This window comes from Pleurodeles waltl, chromosome 1_2 (assembly GCF_031143425.1).
Source record: "Pleurodeles waltl isolate 20211129_DDA chromosome 1_2, aPleWal1.hap1.20221129, whole genome shotgun sequence".
Lineage (NCBI taxonomy): Eukaryota > Metazoa > Chordata > Amphibia > Caudata > Salamandridae > Pleurodeles > Pleurodeles waltl.
The window spans coordinates 1199739772-1199763608 of NC_090437.1; the positions used below are offsets into that span (position 1 = coordinate 1199739772).

The 23837-nt window shown below is 44.3% G+C and overlaps 1 protein-coding gene across 2 annotated transcripts in view; it reads left to right on the forward strand.

Moving 5' to 3' along the window:
* The window catches only part of MXD4 (MAX dimerization protein 4), a 232712-nt gene that overhangs the window by 175930 nt on the left and 32945 nt on the right, over positions 1–23837 (forward strand). The gene's annotated exons all lie outside the window — the stretch shown is intronic.

Sequence of the window (23837 nt, forward strand, 5' to 3'; positions counted from 1 at the left end):
TATATATATAAGATTATAAATAACAAATATTAAATTTTTACTCTCTTGTAAGCTTTACTTTGTCTACCCATCACCATATGTCATGTCTCTATCAATCTATCCTTCATTCCCACTCTGACTCATCCCAAATCCAGTCTACTACTTTCATCTCCTAAATAACCCTGCCTAAGCTCTTCCCTCCTCTTCCACATCTAACTCACCCAAACCTCAGTTTACCACCATGATCTAACAACCCTACTAAATTCTCCCTCATTTATCTCACCTTTAACTCATCCAAAACCCCTCCTGCTACTATGTCTCCCTAACCCTTTCCACAGACTCTTCTCTCCTCCATCCCCCCTTAGCTCACCCCAAGCCTAAATCCTGTTACTATAAACTCCCAGTTAACACTTCTGGATTCTTCCCTCTTCTAACCCTCCATTACTCCAGTCAATCCAGCTAACAAACTCAGATATATGTGGCTCAAATTAACTCATAATAATACTAAAACTATACTCATATTTCCTGATACTAATCCACCACTAATTCCTTTTGGGTTCCGGAGTTGCGTGCTACTCGCCGAAAAGCGCTTCACCGCCTCGTCAGGGGTAGTAATGCCTATATAAATACTATTACAGTACAATTCAATACAATATGCTAGAAGAAAATGTTTCCCTGAGTGTTCTTTAGCGTGTCACTAGTTCTTCTTTTCACCAGGATTAAGATACAATCTTGGGGCAGTGGTTACGTATAAAATTCTTACACCAGATATTTACAGTAGCTTCCTAACATTGTTCCTCACAAGCGCAGGTTGTCAGCAGCTTACATAACAGAGCCCTTGCAATTCCTCTTAGCAGTCCATCTTCTCCTAATAGGTTGGTGAATCCTGCCACGTGTACGAGGCCTGAAATAGAAAAGATCATAGACTTTATGAAGTACAGCATGCAGAACATTGCTCTTTGGCATGTACAGAACTTTCCTGCAGGATGTGCACAGAACTAAAGCAGACACTGAAGTCTACTATAGGGTGTCCATTGAACTGTGCACATCTAAGCATTAGTCCCATGGCAGAAGAATATGCACTGCATACCTGCGTACAGAGAATATTAAGTGCTCAGCGCTACATTTGGGTAGTGCCCACAGAGCACACTGAACATGAAGAGTGTGCACAGTTCTGGGACATGCACTAGGTCTGCAGACGTAGCAGATCCTAATACTGTTAAAACCAGGAGTGTATGAGGCATTCCTAAGGGATATGTGTATAGACCATTGTGTCCAAAAATGTGGGTCGGAACCCGCTGGTGGGTCGTTTGTTGATGTTTGGTAGGTGGTGAAAGTACAAGCAATAAATTAAGGTGCCTTTAAATTCTGTATTTATCTTGTCATTATTGCCATGCTTTAAAGACAGAGGTCAAATGTTAGGCCATGTCTTCTGACAAATTTCTGCTTTTTTAATTTGGGGATTGGTGTTCAAACTCCTCACTTCACAGTCAGAGAAAGAAAAGTAAAGTAAATTATGTGCCACTCTTGCTGGGGTGCACATGTGTGAAAGGAAAGGCTGTGGGATGTCATTGTTTGCATACGGCAACAAAATGTACATACCTGTGAACGAACTGCACACATTCAGCAGGTAGGTAACCAAAAACAAAGCACATTTTTTTGTAATTCCAAAGAGTGATGGAATAAAATATTTTAATAGGATTAAAACAAACAAAGACACTTTACTTGGTAGTGCACAAATGATAAACATTCACTGAAACTCAAGTTCCACATATTATCATTTGTGTGCAGTGTAGTTTATCAGTAAAACTGTATTTCTGTGCAAATTTAAGGGCATTTGGATGGAAAATGTGCTGTCTGTAAATTACAGTGTGCTACCACACAATGCCTTAGTTACATTAATAAATCACCCACCTCATGTATAATAAAGCAAGTGGGTTGCCAATATTTGTTGTTCTAAAAAATAGTTTTGTGGTTCTGAAAAGATTGAGAAGCACTGCTATAGACTAGTGTTGAACTTTGAATTAGCACCGGATTCTGGTACAGTAGGGTAATGGGAGACAAACAAATTAGATGGCCTCCTTGGTGAGTGTAAATGAGAAGCTCTTTTGTTCTGTTCTTCTCTTAGTGCTGAAGTGCCCCAGAGACCATTGCAGTTGATGCTGAAGATCGCAAGGAAAGGGGTATGAAATCATTACTCTTGGATCTGGATTGATAACTAACTAATGTGTAATAACCTCTCTGTGTGTTTCTGTCTTCTATAGGGGCATCTCCGTTGCAGGTGACAATGTACCTGAAGCTGCCAGAACATTTTTCTCTTCCACTTCTCCCCCGGAATTCTGGTTCGTGACCCAGTACAGTTTGGGTGGCGGGACAGGATTACGAGGGGCGAGGGACACAGAGAGAGCAGGGTTCTCTTGCCACTGCAGTGGAACTCTAGGTATGTCTTAACAATGTCAACCTAGGATTTAAATGTTTTTTTTTAAATCAGTTAATGCAACCAGTTCATTCTAAAGACAAATCCGTATTTAAAATTTACATTTTAATTATTTGAAGCTATCGCACAACACAGGCATATTAGTAAATTGTAGACTTTTGCAATTGAGGAAACTTTTATATTGATAGAATTGTATTAGGAATACACTGTAACATCCTACCAGAAGTTTTAGCGGGGTTTCATTATCAATAAAGCATCAGAATTACCACTGTTTTTCTTAAATCACCAATAACTAGTTGAAAGATTACTACATATATATTTAGGCAAGCATTAATTTTAACATATTTTTTTTAATTAACTTTGTTTACTGCTTGGTGTGCAGTAACACAGATTATAATCATTGTCTCACCAAATAGAACCATTGGAGAAAGGGGAATAGGGAATGTTGAAAAGGAGGGTGAACACCCAGACAAGATAGTAAGATTATAGTAAAGTGGAGCAAGAATTCAGATGCCAATGCAGAAGACAGAAATTGTGTAAATAAAATGAAAGAAAGGAAAGGTGAAGTTATGAGTTTCTTCTTACAAAGAAGATTTGTTCATATTTAATTTGTCCTTTTCATTCATAAATGTGATATTGTTAAAATGTGATAATTTAAAGAATTTGTATATGTTTATTTATAATTATTTTGCTCCATGAACAGGACACTAGAGTTCAAGAACACTAACCAGAGCACAATATTGTGTATGTCACAAGTCTAGCAATCTCAGGACAGCCCTTCGATCTTGATTGGCTTCAGGCCGAAGATCATTACTGCTGTGTCTGAAAGCAGAAGAAACCGAGGTGGGCAAGCTACGCCATGATCCAATCCAAGCAGGGGTCCCTTAAAACCTACGACTCTTGAGTGATGAAATGATCCTGAGGAAACGGAGGAGGCCCAGGGAGATCAGGAGTCTAATGGCAAAGACTGGCATTTGTTGACTCAGGAAATGAAGAGTTGCCATTAAAGAGACAGAGACACCAAAAAGGTCTTCGTACACAGTGCCGATGAGGCTGACCTGAAAGTTTAGGAATTGAAGGGTCTCTGCACCGAAGCATGCAGCAGTCGAAGAAAAGGAGCCGCATGGGCTGGAAGCAAAAGATACCAATCTGCAACTGAGAGACACAGCTCAACGTTTTCTAATATAGAGCCAGCCCACCTTCTTACTAAACTCTCCAGGTTGATATGCTAGGTGGCACTCCGGACTGAGAGGTACTGTTCTACTCTGCCTAGGCCTCATTTGAGGATATTTGGGAAAGTTTCAGATTGAATTCGTGTATGTCATGGCAGTCAGGTGTACAATGCATATTGCCTATTTTTTTCTCTCTGCATTAATAAATGACGTTTGTATACACTGAATACATTAAAGCAAATCCAATAAAAATTTTGAAAGAAAAAATGGCACAAATTTACATATTCTGGCTTTAATCTGAATGGGGGTTGGCATCAGATAAGGGAGAAAGAGTCGAAGAAAGAACTCTGAAAAGGAAGGCTGCCCCAACGTTCGATGCTGAGCAACAGGAGCTCTACTTTGAAAGAAAAAATGTAGACTCAAAGCAGAAATGGCAGCCTTTTTAGAGAAAAAGAAAAGCATCGCTGAATAATCATTAAAGGGATTCTGGATCCCAGTTAAGTCAAGTGAGGTCAGAAGGGAAACAGGGGGTCAGACAGAGCTAGAAGCTCTACTGAACACGGAACCACAAGAAGTGCAGAGGAATTTAATGAGAAAGATTAGTAGTATGAAGCCCAACATTAAACCCAGCAAAGACAGGATGTTTGGAAATATTTTGACACCAGAGCTCTAGAGGAAGGGCTTGATTCTTATCACTCCAGTAGATCACCAACATATGATGTCTCTCTACAATGCAGTGATGAAAAGGATAACAGATTCCCATTGGGTACCAATGAAGGAGTATTATTGATCAGCGTAAGGAGGTAGCAGCAGCAGCTGATTCCATTATGGGGTCAACTGCAAGAAAGAACACTAATGCTCTGGCATCCACTGAGCTCCTGTTAAAAAAATATAAGTGTGGCGATATGATGGGAAGGAAGATAGAAAGATCAGCCGCATCACAGAGAATTGCCAACTCCAATTCCCTGCTAAATAGATAGGGCCATCAGTAGTGGAAGGAGTTAATGAGTTGAAGGAGATAAAAGACTTAATACATCTCCCTGACAGGGCTTAAATCATAATACCAGAGAGCATAACTGCCCTCTGCTGGATATGCTCTTTCTTAACAGACAGAATACAAGCTGACATTATGGCACCTTACTACTTGCAAGCTCACAAACAAAAATGCAAAGTGATTCAAGGTTCATTGCTCAGCCCTACTCTCTTCAACACATACATGAGCCCTTCGGCCAGTCCCATCCACACACACATCAACATTTGCTACTACATAGACAACATACAACTCATATATTCTTGGGAAAAAAAACAACACAGCTCACTGCCTACATGACCAAAGTTGCTAACTGGATGAAAACCAACTGTCTTAATCTCAACAATGACAAGACAACTAGTGATGTTAGGCAAGAACACCTCACCATGGGACTTCAACCCGCTTCCAGCCAAACTCGGACCCTCACTCACGTCAGGAAGCTAGGAATCATCATCGTCAGCAAACTGGATATGACTGCACAAGTCAACCACTTCACTGCATCCTGTTACCACACATTGAAGATGATGAAGAAGGACTTTAAATGGCTCTGAAGCAACACCATTAAAACCATAAGTTGTACTAGGAAAACAAATGGGACTATGAGAACACCCTCTATGCCGGGATCACCAAACAACTCACCAGAAGACTAAAAATTATCAAGAGCTCAGCAGTCGGACTCATACACAACCTCCCACACATAACTTTCATCACACAACACCTCAGGGAGCTCCACTGGCTCCTTATGCACCCTTATGCACTTAAGACACTCATTTCAGACTCTTCACACACACATTTATGGCACTACACAACATAGGTAACGTTTGAGAAGGCATACCTGACTAAGGGTCTCTGGGACCAAACGGGAGGATCAAGCCACCATCATAAACATGCCCTTTATAGGTGAAGGTCTGTTTGTGGCGGCAGTAGATGTCTCCTCTAATGAAGAGAAGACAGTGACACGGACAGGGCAATAGGTGTTCTGCAGGAACATTCATGACTTCTGCCTATAAGACCACTGGGTGGGAGAGATCTTTCAAGCCACACTACAAGTACAGGTCTCTCAACCAGCAGCTGGACTGGTAATAAGCACGTTATTGGCAGCTTCAACCACATCAGAGACACTTCTTTCAAGGCAGAGCTGGGGAAAGGGCCAGACCACCTGATGGTGTGGCACAACCAATGAGGGATTCAGGAAGAAGAAGACTCCAACACCAAACACTAGTAGAGCTGCTCAGGCTAAGAGGTTTCCTCCAGAAGGGGAGAGAAACCACCTCCGACAAATGGGTACTCACTATAAAAAAACTTGGTTACTGCATAGAATTAGAAGACATACAACTGAATGTCAAGCCAATGAAAAAGGCGTACCACGGAGAAGATCTGCAACTCCTAGGACAGGATTTACAAGACCACCTACAAAAAAGTGTGATAAAGGAAATACCAATATATAAGATCACAGCCAAGGAGAGTACATGGTATACTTTCTCATCCCAAAATAAGACTTGACACTGAAGCCCATCGCATGGTTGAGTAAAAGTTTCTATAGAAAAGGTATTTTTGTTTTCTTAACACCTTTGACACCCATCGACGAATATACAAAAAAACATTCTTAAAAATAAATCCACTTTGGGTCTTTCATAACAAGTTTTGTCCAGGGGCCACAATTAAGGGGGTGCAAAAGTGAAATTTCCAATTTTAATTCCCATAGGACATTTTTTATCTCCAATACAGAAAATGTTCAGAACCAAATTAGACCAAATCTGGCATGAAGGTAATACTTTATTCAAGGAAGTGCCTTGCTTGGTGAGAGCATTTTATCTGAAAAAAAGAGACAGCTGCCCTGAAATGTCATCACTCTCTCTTGCTTTGAGTATGCTTTAGCTGTTCTTTCATTAAGGTTAGACCCTAGAAAGGGTTGAATGCTTTGGAGCTAGAGAGGAATTTTTTTTGCACTGGTTTATTAATCCCAACCTGTGGATTAACAATACCACTGTTAGAGTATGTGTGAGGCATTGTGGTTTGCTGCTGCTGTTGATCAGACAGTTGTCTAGATAGGGAGACAGGTGAATGGCATTCCTGTGAAGATGCACAGCCCCTATTCCTAGCACCTTTGTGTTTATGCTTGGGACCATGGTGACCCCAAAGGTCACTACCTTGAACTGGTAGTGTATACTACTTACCACAAAGTAAAGGTACTGCTGGTGAATGGGTATGTGGCGTAGGCATCTGGTTGAATGCCAACATTAAGTCATCCTGGCAGACCAGCAGGATAACATCCTTTGAAGTTGTCATATGGAAGTATTCTGACAGGATTTACTAATTGAAGCACCTTAGGAAGAGGATAGTTCTCAGGTAGCCATCCTTTTTGCAATCAGGTAGTTAAGGGAGTACACTAGTTTGCTACACTGGTATGGGGGCACCAGCCTGATGGCATTTTGGGAGAGGAGCGCCTGCACTTCTTCCTTGATCAGGCAAAGTTATTTGTGGTTGATGGCGTGGTGGGGGAGTGCAAGGTGTGGTGTGGACTTCAAGGCAGTACCCGCTGAGAACAACTGGCTGTACCCACTGGTCCAAGGTAATTTCGTCCCACTAGGGATTGCAAAACCTCAGTCTTCCCCCGACAGGTGATAAGTGATCAGGAAGGAAAAGGGAGTCTTTTGGGGATGAGGCACCCTTATTGGACATTATCACCCTATGCCACAACTCTTATCCCTTAAGTCATCCTGCTCTAAGATCTTAACTTCCCAGGTGTTTTTTTAGAGATTCCTTTGTGCCCTTGTGCATCTCATCTCCAAATTATTTGAAACTGCTTGTTTGTTAAATGCGGTGCACAAAAGGAAGCTTTCTAGAGTATCTCTTGTATTAACGTTCTGAAATTCTGTGATCTAAAAGGTACTGTAAAATAAATAGCCTTATAAATGAACACATAGGGCCCGATTACGAGTGTGGCAGTCTATAGACATTACAACCCGGCGGTCGGACCGCCAGCTCTGCCAGGATCTCAGACAATGAACATTGTGATGGTGCTGGTGCACCCTGTTTGCTACAGCGTTGCTGTTGGGTCGCCCGTGACCTAGCAGGAAACTCTTAATAATTCCGGCAGGAAGGTTGCCGCATAGGAGGCGGCTACCCTGTCAGGAGTTTAGCGGATGGGCTTTCCCATCCACCAAACTCGAAATAGAGCCCATAGTTTTATCATCTACCTGCCTTGAAAATTACAACACAAAATAAAATTATGGACGGAGTGTTGACTTTTTTCAAACACTCACCCCCAGTCACAGATCTGGGTTTAATCCATCATTATTTGCCACTTCACCCCAGCAAATCAGTGTAGACCGTGGGCCATATGTACAAACACATTTTCCCATTGACAAAGAATGGGAAAAACCCTTTGCTACATCTGGCCCCATGTTCCTCATGGGAACAGTCCAGCCCGAACTGCTAGGCCAGGTCCTCCCTGGACAGGAAACAAGCATCCCAGGACCAGTTTCAGGGTATCAGCCAAGCTAAGTTTAATCCAGTGGTGCAGCGAGCAAAGGACCCACGTCTGGGCATACCCTAGCCACTTAGGGCGCACAAGGCATCACCACAACACAAAAAAAAACAAGGGATGGAGTGTTGAAACTTTTCAAACACTCACCCCAGTCACAGATCTGGGTTTAATCACCATTGATACCAAAATGAACACATCCAAAATCTATTCTGATTCTATCTTTATTTTTAGAAGTATAATATGATAATTACTGTTCCTCTTCCATTCCCTTTCATCAAAAAATGTATTTAATTTCATGGTGGTTCTGTATGGTTCTATAGAGTGAAATGCATTTTGACTTGTTGTACACTTTTGGGTTTCAGTTATGAAAAATAGGCTGCACTTTTTGAGTATATATTTTCTGGCAATTGACCCCTCTGTGGTTCCAGCACTCATATGGCCCTCTGCCTGCGGCATCAAGCTATATTAACACTGTGCCCTCTCCCAACTCCATAGATGAAAGTTATATACCTACATTACTGTTTGTATATATTTCTATATGTGTGTGTGTGTGTGTGTATATATGCATTTATTTATATAGATAGATCTATATATGTATGCATATATTTATGTATCTTATAGCTTTAGTTACACATGCTCTGCATAATAGTGTTGGGGTCGAACATTTGCAACTTGTTCATCTTCAAAGACGTATTTTGAGAGATGAGGGAGGTATAGTGACTCCTCCCTTAGCTGGCAATGCACATGAGCATCAACTTCATGTTAGTTTTTCTTTTCCCTCCATCAGGCTTGTACATGTATGCTCTGTGTTAGGTGCTCATAGTGCTTTCCTTTGTGCCCTATCCTGTTGTTTCTTGACTCTGGTAGCACTAGAAAGTCTTTCTGTAGTGACAACAGCTCCCTTTGTTCAACTGCCCACTGGCAGCAGTAGCCAAATGTTCTTCACCGCTAGTGCCTTGGGTCTTCTTTAAAGGTAGTTTTTTTCATCCCATAAACTTCATCAAGGACCATTAATCGCCAGTAATGGAAAGGGCACCCTTCCAATATTCCTCCCCATTAGCACTCCAAATCTCTGTGGCCTGACCACCATCAGGCCTGCAACCTCCACCTCTTCATAACCACGACTGTACCATGTACAAGACCTGCCTCACTTCTCGGTCAAATAAGACACTCTGTTAACCAAGAGAACAGAGGTGGGCCCAGCTCAGGATGCAGACATAGGAGATGGTAGACACCCCTAATATCTTCTAGGAGCAGAACGTTGAATCTGAGAAAGAATTGAACTCTGGCCCTTCAGGGGTACAGCTCACCCAACTGTCGCTGAGCCCTGATGTGGCCTTCTCTGATGAAGCCAACAAGGAGCAGCAGGATCAGATTTGGGATGAGGCAGGTGAAAAGTTGACCATGAGTACTGCTCCCTCTCCAATGCTGTTAAAAATGCCTGAGTTGAAGGTGAGCCTCGCCACCGTAAGAGCCAGACTTCAAGTTGTTCACTCAAAAATCAGTCCGTTGGACCTTCACTTCCTGAGTGTTATGGCCAAACCCTACCACAGACTCCCTTCTTTGGGCATCGACCCATCTCGGCCCTCAAGTCCAAAAGTCCTACACAGGCGCTCGAGGTGGAAGGACCTATCTGCACTAAAGCCACCATCAGCATGAAAACTGCATCTGTGCTGAAACCAGCACCAACTTCGAAAGAGGCATCAATGCCCAAACATCTGTCTACTCTGAAAGTCAACTCAGCACCAAAGGGACCTCCACTGACACCCTCTGAAGACTCAAATCAACCAATCTTTCAGTGCCTCTAGGAGGAGCTCGACCCTGCACAAAAACACCTGTTCATTCGCCCACAAACAGGCAGAATCACTCCCATCTCCCTTAAAACCCACAGAGACTTTGCCTTGAAAGAGAAGGCTAATATTTGTGGAGTCTCGACTACCTTCAAAGCTCAAAAAGCACAAGGACAGAGGCACCAGCCCACTTCCTCGCCCACCACCTCCTCCCAGACTACCTTCTCTTCCTTCACTTCCTCCACCACCACCTCCCCTCTTCCACATTCTCAGGAGAGGTCACTTCAGTTATCATATGGAGAGAGAACCCCAATCTTCCATGCACACACCCAGGATATGCCTTACTACACTTTTCTTATGGATGACTTATGGACTACAGTGTTCACAAGTCCTAACCTCTCTCCAGCCAGGCCATCTCCCCCCGATGACACAACTACATATCATGAGGTCATTCAGATGGCAGCCACATAACATAAGATGGGCATGATGACCTCCAGGCGATGATAACTTCCTGGTTGAGACGTTGTTCAGCATGCTGAAGACATCTACAGACCCCTGGAAAGAGCCTGTAAAGGCTAGAGTGGTCACTCCCTAGGGTTAACAAGAGGTACAAGCCCTCCCCTAATGACTCACTTTACATTCTTGGATACCGCTGACTCTGCGGCTCGTGGTGTAAATACCAGCATCTTGATTAGATGTCTTGCCCGGCTTTGTTTCTCTAGGTTTAAACCAGAGGTACAACATTTTCTCAACCTGCACTTTGACGTGAAACACCTCTTTGGTCCACAGGTTGACCAAATGTTGGTGATGCTCAAAAAAGGTAGTCTTTGTCAGAACTGATAACCTGACTGCTATATTCTACCTTCAGAAGCAGAGAGTCACTCACTCCCTCTCCCTTTTCCTGCAAGCATAGTCAATCTGGAATTGGGCAATTCATCCCAACATTCATCTGGTGGCAGAATACCTTCCGGGAGTGGACAATAACTTGCCACACTTTTTAAGCAGGACACATCAACAAGTTCACAAGTGGGAACTCCACCCACAAATGCTCAGTTGGTACATCCAACTCTGAGACTCTCCCAATGTGGATCTGTTTGTCACATCCTTGCTCCATGGACATATGTATGTATATGTGTATACACACTGAAAAAAAAGTTACTGGTACGTTATAGTTAGGATCTGATAGAGACTTCTAGCTGCAGATTCTTTACCTTAGAATTTCTCAGGCATCAGACTGGATCTGGAAACTTTTGCGTGAACACAAGCCGTGTACGACATCAGGTGGCTTTGTTCAGTTCCGCGCATCATCTTTGGTGACGTTGGTGCTGTAAGTGACGTCGCGGTCACCTATATAGGTGCCACTCATGTGCACGGATGTCAGTTCTTTTCTTTCTGTGCCAGTTAACGCTGATCCGGTGAAGGCCTAATACTCTGTCTCTTTTTGACAGTTTTTTTCCCAACTTTTTGTTGATGATCTTTGAAAGTGTGTTGAAAGATGTCTTCTACGAAGGCAGGTTTCAAGCCTGTCACCATGCCAGTCGCTAACGGACCCACGCCTTGGGGCCATATGTACGAACACTTTTTCCCATAGACACAGAATGGGTAAAAACCTTTGCTACATCTGGCCCTTGGTGTGCTTGTGGTGTCTAGAGCGCGACCACAATTCAAAATCGTGCTTGGACTGTGAGGCCATGGTGCCCAAAGCTTTGAGGAAGTGCTCCCTAAAGCTGCTCATGACCCAGCAGTCAACCCCAGCTAGCACGACTCCTAGGAGGTCTTGGTCCCGAGAGAAGGTCATGGGACGGCTCCAAGAGCTCTAAGTCCTTTTCCTTGCACTTAAGCTCCTTGAGTCACTCAGGAAAGAGCCACAAAAAGAAGAAGTCTAAATGTACTTCGACTTTACCTCATCCGCTGGCCTAAGCAACAATTGAGGAACATTGGCATTTTCGGCAGGGTTCTGAGGAGCCGTTGCCAGGTCCGAGTCTGCTTCCTCCTCGTTTCCGGGAGCCGGAGCAACCCCTACTCAGTTGAAAGCCTTCTAAGAGACCCTGTGCTGCGTATATGAGCACTATCAGCCCTGCTGGGTCAGAGGAGGCTCCATCAGGTTCCACACCAACGGCTCCGGCCTCAGCTCCGATGGGATCTCATGGATCCGATATCAGATCGGATCGGCGCCAGTCATACCAACATAACCTTTCCCGGCACTGGTGCCGACGCCAATGCTCGCGGCGCCGGTGGCGCCAGCCCCATTCTCTTCGCCAATCAATGCCGATTTCTCCAGCGGCAGGGCCCATTGGTCCTATTTCGGTGTCTGAGCATTTCCTGAAGCAGCCAGGCATGAGGAAAGAGTGGGAGGGGTCACTGGACCCTCTAGAATACCAGTTAGAGACCCCCACTTAATTGAACTGGTATGAGGAACTAGGAGATGCCAGTGGACTGGACACCTCCCCAGATACTGGCATGCTCTCTCCACCTACCGTGTCTACAGTGGCGGGAGCATCTTATGCAATGGTGGTGAAGAGGGCAGCGGAGGTCCTTGACTTCAAACTTCCCTCTGTGGCAGTCAAGACTAACCTCTTGATGGAAGTGCTTCAGCCTGGGACTCAGCCGAGTCCCAAAACTAATGTTACAAATAAAGAAAAAGAGACAGAGTAGGTATACCCTGAACCCCTACTCTGGGCTTGGTGCTGGGGTCCCCCATGGACACCACCTGGGCCAAAAAGCATTTTGTTTTAAATTTTTGCTGCCAAATTAAAGAGAATTCACAAATCCCAGTGCACTTAAAAAAAAAAAATAAGCACGGTCTCCTGTGCTTGTTTAAAGTTTAGCCCCTTGGGTGGTCCAGGTCCCTGGGGCTACCAATATCATTTAAAGGGGTTGGGGGCAGGCAGCCCCCCTCCTGGGCCATTTTCAGCCCCGGGGACCACCACCCCTCAGGGCCAGGTCCCTGTGTCCCGAGGTGCCCACTGTCAGGATATAGTAGTTTGCTTTTGCTTGGTGGGAGCTATGGAAAACAAAAAGATTGCTTCCTATTGTGCAGGAGCAATAGGAAAGTCGGAGAATTGAGGCTCCCCGCGGTCAATTAGAGTTCACCGTTTTGCACAGAACTGTGGACTCTTCTTGGATAAATCAGCAGGTGAGGATCCAATCTGCTTATGCATCATTGCTCAATTGGAGCTCAATCTCCTCTGCGGTGACTGTGACAAGCAGGGTCTTGCCAGTGCACACCTGGTGAGAGAAGAGTCTATCCTTTATCTTTTTCATTACTACAAGTATGCAAGTGTGCAAAATGACCTCAAAGCTCCACCCGTTTGGCCCCACTCCATGTAGGTTAATGGTATGCATCGGTCCTCCCATGTTTATCCAATTAGATGGACAGCTTACCAAAAGGCCCCACGAGCGTTCATGATGCAGAAGAATATGAGCACATCTCCACCAAAGAAAGAAGCACTTAATTCATGTAATTAAGAGGAAGTTTGGTGGAGATTCAACTTTTTGTAGACTTGCAGTCTTCTCTTTAAGAAGATTCATGTTAGCACAGATTTCAGTAGGAAGACACTCTAGGAACAGTGACATTCCCAAAATTACACCACACATAGGGCCAGATGTAGGAAGGTTTCCTTTTGCGAGTTGCAAATTGCGAGTCCCAGCGACTCGCAATTTGCAACTCGCAAAAGGAAATGCAGAAAGGTGTCTCAGACACCTTCTGCGACTAGCTATGGGGTCGCAAAGACCCACCTCATAAATATTTATGAGGTGGGTCGCAGTTTGCGACCCCATAGCGAGTCTAGGCACTCACGGGGATGGTGGCCCATGGGGACCCCTTCCCTTTTGCGAATGAGTTACCATCCACTTCAAGTGGATGGTAACTGCGAGTTGATTAGCGACCGCTTTCGCGGTCACAAATCAACTCTACATCGTGATGCAGTCGCAAATAGGAAGGGAACACCCCTTCCTATTTGCGAGTTGGAATCACATTTTGCGAGTCGGTACCGACTCGCAAAATGTGATTCTGCATCGCGGAAGGGCTTATGCTCCTCGCAAACGGCGTTTTTCGCCGTTTGCGAGTCGCAAAAGCCTTCCTACATCTGGCCCATAGTCACTTACCTTTTGGTCATTTACGTAGTGATAGAGTATAATGTGCACTATACATTTAACCATCGAGGTAGCACTTATTAGCCAGTAGAAAGTACTCCAGTTTGGTAGACATTTTGTGTGAAACTGTGGACTCTTTTGGATAAATAAGCAGGAGAGGATTCATTCTGGCACTGATGCTCATGTTACAGAAATTAAACCTCAACAGGAAGCACTATAAACATACCAGGTTGAAACTCCGCTTCTGCAAAGGGCAAATCCTCCCAACTTATTGAACATATTCAAGACAAAGCAAGGGTGTTTTCTCTGCAATTCCAGGTTGAAAAACGCCTGTTGCCACCCCCCACTGCGCACAGACAAAGGCCATGCGTGACCAGGGGTTGAGTGCCTAGGGTGGGTTGGTCACACGGCCTAACCAAAGGCCAGTCCCTACGTACAACAGCCACCACGCATGGCCAAAGGCCGTGCGCGGTCAGTGTTGGAGTAACATTAGGTAATTTAATGTTACTTAACGTTAAAAAAGCTTAGAAATTCATTGGAAAAAAAACAACAGTTACAGGGGCATTATAGTTTGGAAATAGAATTTATAAAAAAAACCTTAGAAATTCACAAAAAAAACAAAGGTTAGAGGGACATTATAGTTAGGTTCAGATTTTACACGCACAAAACCATAGAAATTCAACAGTTACGGTTAGTCTTATCTCAAAACACTATGGGGGTCATTATGACCCCGGCGGTTGGTGTAATAGTGGAGGTAGTACGGCCAACAGGCTGGCGGTACTTACTCCACTGTTATGACATTGGCGGTTTGGCCAAAGCCAAACTGCCAAGTTAACACACTGACTGCCACGGCGGTAACGACCGCCGGGCTGGATACTACAGTCTCCAGCCCGGTGGCCGTCACCAGGTCGCCCATGGTATTTTGACCCCGCCCACCGCCATGGTTACCGTGGTTTCTGTACCACCAAGGAAACCATGACAGTAGGCAATATCAGTGCCAGGGAAATCCTTCTCTGGCACTGATAAGGGTCTCCCCCGCCCCCTCCCCCTCCCCAGAGTCCTCGCCCACCCTCCCACTCCCGACCCCCCATATACACACATACATGCACATACATACAAAGCCACACACACGTATACACACAATCACCCACGCATGCATACATTCATACACACTCACACCAACACTCACAAACATACATCCAGGCACACACGCACTCACACGACACAACATACATGTTCACAAACACCCACTCAAGCACAGACGCATTACACATGCATGCACACATTTAAACACAATCACACACACCCCCACACACGCACACAACACCCCCCAAACCCCTCTCCTGTCGGAGAACCCGACTTACCTACTTGCAGGGGGTCCTCCGGCAGGAGACGGGACGGGTCGCGGCACTGCTGCTAGCAGCAGCGTCCGCCAGGAAAACACTGCCAGGCCGTATCATGGGACATGATACGGTAGGCAGCGTTTTGCTGGCGTGGCGCTGCTGCTGGCAGCAGCCCCGCCGTTCGCCGCCATGACCGTAGCCGGGATTCCGCCAGCCTTCTTGTGTAATTCCGGCTACAGTCATAATTCGATGGACAGTCGGTAGCCACGGCGACGGTATGTTGGTGGCCGTGGCGGTAGGCGGCATTTGCCACCAATGTCAAAATGAAGACCTATAACTTGTGCTCCAAGTTAACTATAACTCGAGTGAGACAAACAACCACATTATTTCTTGCATTATGTTTGTGATAGCCGTTAAGACAGCAGCATGAGGGTTTTTTTTTTAGGCTTGCAGTTTACTGGTAGTCTACTATATGCACATTTAATCAAGTATTCATTTAAGATGGAGTAGGTCTGAATGTGTAATAGCTCCTGGCCTATCTTGATGAAAAGGTGTACTATACCAGGCAGTCAGTACTGTATGGTTGCTTTATTCCCAAAGTAGATTTTTTTCTCTAATGCTGCAACAATTTAAAACTATTTCACGTCATAGTTGTATTAATTTGATGTATTGTTCAAAGTATGGAGTTTTTCAGTTTAGTAATCAATATACATTTCATCTGCATATTTTATAAGACATACAGTTGTTTTATTGATATTTTCTGATGGTTACTGGATGGTTACTAAAGAGAGGATAATTCTTCTTAAGAACGTGAGTGTGTGGTCAGGGTAGATAGAAATAGGGTGAAGGGGGCATGCTATCAACGTTTGGATTATATTTATGAGGGCGTCCTGACATCAGACTAACAGTAAAGCCCCCTCCGTATTAGAATCATTGGCGATCTAGTAAGTCCGATGATAAAGCATTAGTAGCTGTGTGAGGGCTTACCTTACAATTTTTTAAATATTTATCAATGACTAACACACATAAGTTTCAGTACTTGTTCCCATTCAAATGATAAGGGATCCAGAGTTTGGTTGATTATTTACTAGTTTGGTTTTGCTTTTTGTTATTAAGTAGCTGTGCTGGAGGGTGTAGACACCAATACCCGGACACTTCTAGTCCAGTGGTTCCCAACCTGTGGGCCGGGGACCCCTGGGGGTCCGCGGCTGCTTAAAAAATTTAATAATATTAGGTCTCAGCTATCAGTAATGAGTCCTTGGGGGTCCCTGTGTTCCAATAATGATTCAGTGGGGGTCCCCGGGCTCCACTATTGATAAAATGGGGGTCCACAGAAGTCAAAAGGTTGGGAACCACTGCTCTAGTCCATTCCCTCGCTACTTTGAGGGTTTTTGTTTCTGGATATATAGGCTGATAGCCTGAACTCTCATTGGACAGCTACCAAGTTCTCTAGTCCTCTGTTTTTCTTCCAGGTATTTGTCCACCCTTTTTAGGAATTTAATAGCCCATGCGTCGCATATTTTCATCCTTATAAAGTTATTTTTCCTCATACAGCCATGGCATATCCTTTATCCGCCATCTTTATTGCAGCATTGCCATTGTACAAATTCATCATAGTCAAAGACAATAGAACCAAGGGCAAAGGATAAATACATCACTTATGACATTGTTATTTATTGTTGAGTGGTTAAAATTGTTACAGTTTGATAAAAACAGATTCAATCAATAAAATATAGCTACAGATGGGTGGCCTCCTTAATGGAAAGTTAAAACCTAGCTAAGTTAGTGCGTTGTGCACAGTGCAAGCATCCTACCTTGACGAAGTGGATACCATGTAATGTACATACAAATTACTCAAATCCAAGTAAGTAAATTTAGCATAATTTTAACAAATAATATACCAGATTCCTAAGATTTACCAAGTTACTAGTTAGCTGCAGGTTATCACCACAATAGCAGAATCTAGCAGTAAGGTTTTTCTATCATTAAGTTGAGATTGTTGTAAATCAAATAGAGAAAGGTTCTATTGCCTATGTAGTCTGCAGTGATTAAATTATCATGAAAAGTGGCCCGGGAAAATCAAAATTTATATAAAGGGATCAATAAAAATGGCAGTCTTAAAATTTTAATGACAGAAGTGGTGATGCAGCACCTTACTGAATTGCAACTAGACTTGACCTGGTTGATAAGTGTGCAAAATAAGGCAAACTTACTACATTCAAATGCGTCCATACTGTCGGATTTTGCACATAAAGTATGTATAATTAGTTCTTTAACCCCTTTGCTGCCAGGCCTTTTCCCCCTCATGTGCCAAGCCTTTTGTTGGCTATTTGGGGCAGTTCGCGCTTAGGCCCTCATAACTTTCTGTCCACATAAGCTACCCTCACCAAATTTGCGCCCTTTTTTCCAACATCCTAGGGATTCTAGAGGTACCCAGAATTTGTGGGTTCCCCTGGAGGAGACCGAGAAATTAGCCAAAATTGGGAAAAAGGGTTGCGGAAGAAGGCTTTTGACTGTTTTCCCTGGAAATGGCATTAACAAAGGGTTTCTGATGCTAAAATCACCATCTTCCCAGCTTTCAGGAACAGGCAGACTTTAATCAGAAAACCACATTTTTCAACACAATTTTGGCATTTTACTGGGACATACCCCAGTTTTACTATTTTTTGTGCTTTTAGCCTCCTTCCAGTTAGTGACAGAAATGGGTATGAAACCAATGCTGGACCCCAAAGAGATAAACATTTCTAGAAAGTAGACAACATTCTGAATTCAGCAAAGGGCAATTTGTGTAGATCCTACAAGGTTTTCCTACAGAAAATAACTGCTGAAATAAAAAATACAAATTGGAATTGAGCTGAAAAAAACAGCCATTTTTTTCCAAGTTTTACTCTGTAACTTTTTCCTTCGATGTCAGATTTGTGAAAGCAATATACTGTTACGTCTACTTGACTCTTCTGGTTGTGGGGATATATAGGGCTTGTAGGTATATCAAGAACCCTGGGTTCCCAGAGCCAATAAAGGAGCTGCACCTTGCAATGGGTTTTCATTGTGTACCGGATATACAGCGATTCATTTGGTGAAATATAAAGAGTGAAAAATAGGTATCAATGAAACCTTTGTATTTCCAAATTGGGCACAGGACGAGGTGTTGAGAAGCAGTGGTTATTTATACATCTCTGAATTCCGGGGTCCACATACTAGCATCTGAATTACAGGGCATTTCTCAAATAGACGTCTTTTTTACACACTATCTTATATTTGGAAGGAAAAAATTTAGAGAAAGACAAGGGGCAATAACACTTGTTCTTTTATTCTGTGTTCCCCCAAGTCTCCTGTGTTTCCCCAAGTCTCCTGATAAAAACTGTATCTCACTTGTGTGGGTAGACCTAATGCCCGCGACAGAAAATGCCCCAAAACACAACGTGGACACTTCAAAATGATCAAATAAAAAACTACCGGTTTTGCAGGGGGCACCTGCGTTTTTGGCCCTGAGCTCAGCAGCCATCTATGGAAACTTACCAAACAGGCATTTCTGAAAACTAGATTCCCGAGGGAGTCCAGGGAGGTATGACTTGCGTTACACAGTACTTATACACAATAAAAGACAATAGTCAGTGTTACCAAAAATAAAGGTACTTTATTTTAGTGACACAAGACCAAAAATATCTTAGAGGCAATACTCCTTCTGGAGGTAAGTATTATACACAATATATTCACTAGTAACCAAAATCAGGTAAGTAAACAGTCATAGAATAGTGCAAACAGTGGAACATACAATAGATTGCAATGGGCCTTGTGGCAACACACACCATATACTAAAATAGTGGAATGTGAAGGTCGAATTCCCCCCTAGGCAAGTGTAGTGTGTAGAGGGGCACTGGGAGTGTAGGAAAACACCAAAGGTAAGTAAAGTACCCTACCACAGAGCCCAGGAAAGCAGGAAGTTTCCTCAGAACAACACTACAAGTCGTGATAAGGATTATGCAAGAACCAAGCAAGACTGCAAGCAACAAATGATGGATTCCTGGACCTGAAGACCTGTGGAGAGAGGAGACCAATTCCAGAAGTCGAAGAAGAGTCGAGGAAGAACAGGAGCCCCTGCCAACCTAGAAGATGAAAAAGTGGATTCTCCGGTCAGAAATGGACCAAGGAAGATGGCTGTGGGTTCCTGCTTGGCGCAGGAGATGTCCCACTTCAAGTTGTTGGATGCAGGCTGTTTGCATTGCTTGATTCCACCAACAAGCCTTGGTTCAATCAAATATGCGGTTTGCTGTCTGGACCCAGGAGGGACTTGGGGGTCTCAATTCGGACTGAGGAGACAGAGAGGGCTCTCAGCACTTCAGAGAGCCCTCAGAAGACCAGCCAGCACCCACAGGAGTCCCAGAACACAGGTACAAAGAATATGCAAAGTGCTATCGTCGCAGCACTACACTGGAGGGTCCCACGCCACCGGAGAACAACTCAGGGAGCTGTGCGTTGCAGGATGGCGTGCTGGGGACCTGGGCTACGCTGTGCACGAAGGACTTTTGGAAAAAGTTCACAGGAGCCCAAGGAGCTGCAGAAGACGTGGTGCCTAGGGGTACTGTCGCAGCAGAGGGAGGCAAGCTTTTACCTCCACCAAATTTGGACAGTTGGACCTTTGGACAGTCTGGATCACTTTGGTCCACCACTTGTGTTCCAAGGATCACGCTCGTCGCCAGGAGAGGAGTCCCAGAGTACCAGTTGTCATCGCAGAAAGGTGCCTGCTGAAGCAGGGAAGTGACTCTGTCACTCCACGGGAGATTCCTTTGGTTCTTCTGGTGCAGGGTGAAGACAGGCAGTCCTCAGAGCATGCACACCTTGGAAACTGCTGCTGGCTGGAGATGAAGTTGCAGGTTACAGGAGTCGTCCTGGATACTTTGTTGCAGTTACAGCGGTTCCTGGAGCAGTCTGTGGTTGATCCGACAGTCAGAAGCTGAAGCAGAGGATGCAGAGGAGTCCTGGAGGAATCTTGCAAACCGAATCTGAGGAAACACCCAGAGGAGAAACCCTAAATAGCCCTGAGAGGGGGATTGGCTACCTACCCAGGTATGCACCTATCAGGAGAGGTCTCTGACATCACTTAGAGATGTAGACTGGATTATGCAAGGAGGGCACCGTTTGTTCCCTTCAAAGCATTTCCAGAGGCTCTGGAAGGCTACCCCTCCCAAGCCTGTAACACCTATTTCCAATGGGAGAGGGTGTAACACCCCTCTCCTAAAGGAAATGCATTGTTCTGCCTTTCTGGGATTGAGCTGCTCAAACCCCAGGAGGGCAGAAACCTGTCTGTGAAGTGGCAGCAGCTGTGGCTGCAGTGGAAACCTCAAAGAGCTGGTTTGGCAGTACTGGTGGTCCATGGTGGAGTCCCCAGGGTACATGGGCTTGGCCACCCAATACCAGATTTGGATTGGGGGGTCAATTCCATGATCTTAGACACCTCACATGGCCATATCCAGAGTTACCATTGTGAAGCTACATATATGTATTGACATATATATAGTGCACGCTTATAATGGTGTCCCCGCACTCACGAAGTCAGGGGAATTGGCCCTGGACAATGTGGGGGCACCTTTGCTAGTGCAAGGGTGCCCTCACACACAGTAACTTTGCACCTAGCCTTCAGTAAATGAAGGTTAGACAAGTAGGTGATTTATAAGTTACTTAGTGCAGTGGAAAATGGCAGTGAAATAGTGTGTGTATCTGCTCCTTATGGGTGGCAAAAGAAATGCTGCAGCCCATAAGGATCTCCTGGAGCTCCAGTGCCCTGGGTACCATATACTAGGGACTTATAAGGGGGTCCAGTGTGCCAATCAGAATTGGAATATGGAGTCACTAAATTATAGTGACAAATTTGGTAAGTAGAGAGAGCATACAGGTCACAAACTACGAGCACTGGGGTCCTGGCTAGCAGGCGGGCAGAAATGGGTAAAATAAAAGTGCACCCCAAGGGAGATGCCCTTGCCTAAGGTGCGCTCCCTATGTGTAATTTTTTTTTTTAAATGATCCCTGGTGTCTAGTGGCTTCAGCTCCCCGAGGGCAGATCGGCCTAATTAAAATAGGCCGATCTGACTCCTTGGGGAGCAGAAAAGACCTAATAAAAATGCCCCCCTTGGGGAACGGCCCTTGCCCAAGGGGCCGCTCCCCTTATTCATTAACAAAACCAAAATAAACTCCCTGGTGTCTAGTAGGCATTTCTGCAGCCCGATCACTTTACGATCAAGTTGCAGAAATGCTCAGAGAGACATGAAAGGAAAGAAAAAGCCTTCCCTTTCCTTTCATGTCTTGCTGCCTGCCGCGCTGGATGGGGGCGACCTCTGATGAGGTCAGCGCACACTCCCCCCAAGGGCCAGTGCCAGGATGTAATGGTTACGTCTGTGCCCCTGAAGGGTTAATATGAGATTGAAATGTATCTCACGCGGTGGAAAGGATTTTGTAAATTGTGGTTGTGCCGGGTTGTGGTGTTGAAAATGTTCAATATGCCCAGGTTCCTATGTTTCCTCCATGTGCTCCTGGTGGGTGCTTCCTCCAGAGTTCTCAGTCAGCTTCAGGCAGATTTCTTGACCTTTTGACATGATGCGGTACTAAAGGGCTACTCATTTATGGATAGCTACAATTTGGATGTCAAAAGCATACAAAAAACAGGGGTCTTTAGGGAAAGGTACAATAGCTGGCAGATCCTTGACTAGGACCTTATGAGTACAAGAGCAACAAAGACCCTGCTCATCTGTTACAATCTTCCTGGACTAATGGGAGCTGGAACTGGGGGAGGGGACAGAACAAAACACCCTCACTCTATTTGCCTGTACCTACGAATCCTGAGTTTACACTGGCCTTGGAATGAAGAACATTCAATAAACTGTGAATAGGGGAATATCATTTGACTAAGGATATGTTTTAAAATGGCCGTGTCAGGTCATTTGACACGGCAAAATACAGTGTGAGTTAAGGGACTTGCATAGACTCCAGTATTACCAAGTTAGACATTTGAGTGATCCAGCCAACATTAAATAGAGGGCCCCATGGGAAGTAGCTGTCTATGAGAAAGGAGTGTGTCGTCTGTCCAGATTTAAAGGGCTTGCATTGAAGTTGTACTGAATGCTAGAGGCACCTAACCCATTGTCTGGACATGATTCAAAATGAAATGTAAAGCAGATAAGGGGACTTATCCCTCAAACAAATAGTGTGACGCAATGCAAAGCAGGGTATATTTCTCCAGTGAGTTAGTTCAACACATGGAGTTGGAGTTGAAAGTGATGTTCTGATACTACACCAGTAAAAATTAAGCAGGGTGGACTCTAAGGGACTGTGTAACACGGGTAAATCAGATATCCATATTTGGTGGTCATGGTCAAAGATTATTGAGTAGTGGAAAGATGTAAAGGAAAGGGAAATCGGGGATTACAGGGTAAGTCGTACGGGACAACCCAAAAGCGGCGGTATTAGGTTTTGGGGGCGCAGAAATTGGAAGAGGAGGCCTGAACAACTGGATATAGGAAATTATGCCATCATCTGCTGACTGTGGCTAAGTTAGTAGTGGCTAACCTATGCGCAAACAGTCTGCCAGCTAGGGAATATCTTTGGCTTAACAGGGTATGGTTCATATTGCCATTGGTAAAAATAACTTATGAACTCAGGAACACACCACATCCGTTTACAGGTAAGTGAGGCCTGTTCATATGGTATGTCTAAGGACTTCAGAGATCTAATATGCCCGGTCAGGATCCGGGGTTCAGTATAATCAATGATGCTGTGTTAAAGGTGTTATCTGCTGTGGGGTTGGGAATGGGACAGAGGGTGTAGATGGAGAGTTCCTAGAGGACACTATGGGAATTGTCTTACGATATACACAGTGAAGATTTGTACTTGTGAACAGGGTGACTTCTTTAGTTGACCTACAAAAGTTGAATAAAGAGAATTTGGGGGAAAACAGTACAGGCCCTATTCAGTGTGATAGGTGAATAGTTGAAGATTAAAGCGTCATTTGAGTATTGCAATTATGGTTAAAACTTGTCTTCATGTATGGGATAAAAGGGTGGGTTTGAACAAATCGTTCCCTGATGTGAGGGGTGTAGAGGCTGATTAATAAGGGAGCCAGTACGCACCCCAGTTCCAACCCCTATTTGGTATGGATCTTCTCTGAGATTGCCAACCCATTGCCTAATTTAATACGAACTCTGGTACATACCTCATATTGCCCTGAATTGGTGAAATGCCCACTGCGCTAATTCTATCAGAGTAGATGTTGATGAATGTTGATTTGTTATTAACAAAGCAAGGAAACAGCGGAATCCTTGTAACATGGATATGGCACTGTACCAGTAAATTAAATGTGACAATGTTATCTTGTGTGTAGCAGCTGAAACCTGTGTGATCCTACAACAAAATGCAAATCCCTTTGCCTATACATCCTAACATTGCACATATGTGTGATATTTTATCCCTGGACTTTTGTTTCTAGCTGGCATTTACCAATGACAACCTCC